Here is a 1820-nt window from a genome sequence, read left to right as displayed (position 1 = left end):
GTCCCAGCTACTTGGGAGGCTGAGGCAGGAGACTCGCTTGAGCCCAGAAGTTGGAGGTTGCTGTGAGCGTGATGCCATGGCACTCTACCCAGGGAGATAGTTTGAGGCTCCGTCTCAAAAAAAAAACAAAAACAAAAACAAAACAAAGGGGAAAAGTGGTGGCCTAAAACCATGCAAGATGGATTGTCAGAAAACACGCACATGTACACCCTCACACACACAAGCACACATTTGCTCACTCACACACATACACACAAAAAAACAAACCCAGTGTTTTTCAGCAATACAATCAATCTACAACAAACACAAAACTCAGAATTATTTTACAATGCTTCCTTCCTTAGTATAAAAGATGACCATCTTGGGGGGGGTGTCTATATATATATATATTTTTTTTTTTTTTCCCAGTAGTTTACTGTTGACTTATTTTTAAATATATTAGTGTTACTACATGCAACTGCTTCCTATATTTAACAGGCTTTATTTTATTTACCTTCAAGTATCTCCCTCCACCCACCACAAGAGTTTCAGGCTGGCAGGCAAATGGGTGCCTTATTTTCTGTGAAACTGAATGCGATAGTCTTAAACAATGGCCAGAAAATGTCTGATTGCCATTTCAACACATGGAAACAGTTACACTGATGCCTAAATTGCCATTTTCTGCAAAAAGCTGTGCAATGCTGGTATCAACAACTAGGCAGTCACTATTCATAATAGCTGTCGCAATTCTCTCCTGAATAGACTGAGGAGTTGCTTCCCAAGTCAAATGCCATCTATGACCATTTAGCTCAAGACGGTAAGCAAAATTTCTAGTTTGCTTGCGTGTTCCTATCACTGTACAATTGCGAAGAACTGCTGACGACCATCATATTTTTCCTGTTTCTCCAAGACTAAGCCAAAAGAGGACAGCATAATCACCCAGTCAACAGCACCAAGAAGATTAATGTTTGTAGCAAGGAAAACTTTATCTTCCCATGGCAGGGTTGTAATGGACTTATCCTGATGCATTAGATGAGTTGCGACGGCATCCAGAAGCCTTGCCATTTACAGGAAGCACCAGGGCACGGACAGGAGTAAGGCCTAAATTCATAGAGCTCTTGTTGTCTGCTTTATCCATGGGTGGCCAAGTTATTTCACATCCAGAAGAGGCATATTTACAAGGAAGAAGTAATAAATTGGCTACTTTCTCCATAGCTAAGTTGCAAATGGACCCAAATGGCCCCAACAAGATGGACAACATGTGGGTGACAGTTGGTCAAAACAAGATGGCTACTCTGACATTGAAGAATGGGTGACACACAGTTAAAGCAGACTGGACACTCAAAAATAATCACGGCCATGCTGGAGGTGATGGGTTCCAACCTAGCCCCAGCCAAAAACTGCAATTAAAAAAAAAAAAACTCACTAAGTCGTTGTTGGATGAAGTTGTGCCAGGCAGGGCAGGCATCCTGGGATGGTGGACACTGTGAAGGACCAGCAGGTAATGCCATGGTAGTCTGATGGCTCATTTCTTATAAACTAGTAGATTCTTTCAAACCACAGAGGTGCCTAGGTCAGAGAGTTCCCAGAAGATGCCTGCTGGTCTTGGTCTCTGAGTGTTGGAGCCTTGTCGGCAGCCACCCAGAAGCAGCCTCTGCCTCTGCGATGCTTGTCCTGCCTCTTTTGGTGCTTTGTGCCTGCTGTCCTCTACAAGAGTTTAAATCAGGCTCAGCGCCTGTGGCTCAAGCAGCTAAGGCGCCAGCCACATACACCTAAGGTGGCGGGTTCGAATCCCCAGCCTGGGCCCGCCAAACAACGATGGCTGCAACCAAAAAATGGCC

At 44.3% G+C, this 1820-nt stretch overlaps 1 protein-coding gene and 1 pseudogene across 2 annotated transcripts in view; both read right to left on the bottom strand.

The window, feature by feature from the left end:
* NFU1 (NFU1 iron-sulfur cluster scaffold) overlaps positions 1-1820 on the bottom strand; it is a 43843-nt gene that overhangs the window by 9035 nt on the left and 32988 nt on the right. The window lies entirely within an intron of this gene.
* LOC105887326 lies at positions 432-1673 on the bottom strand (annotated as a pseudogene).

The sequence above is a fragment of the Otolemur garnettii genome, unplaced genomic scaffold (genome assembly GCF_000181295.1).
Source record: "Otolemur garnettii isolate 467f Iridium unplaced genomic scaffold, OtoGar3 scaffold00068, whole genome shotgun sequence".
NCBI classification, from domain to species: Eukaryota; Metazoa; Chordata; class Mammalia; order Primates; family Galagidae; genus Otolemur; species Otolemur garnettii.
Note: the sequence above shows the minus strand (reverse complement) of the source record. Positions and strands in the feature narration are given on the sequence as shown.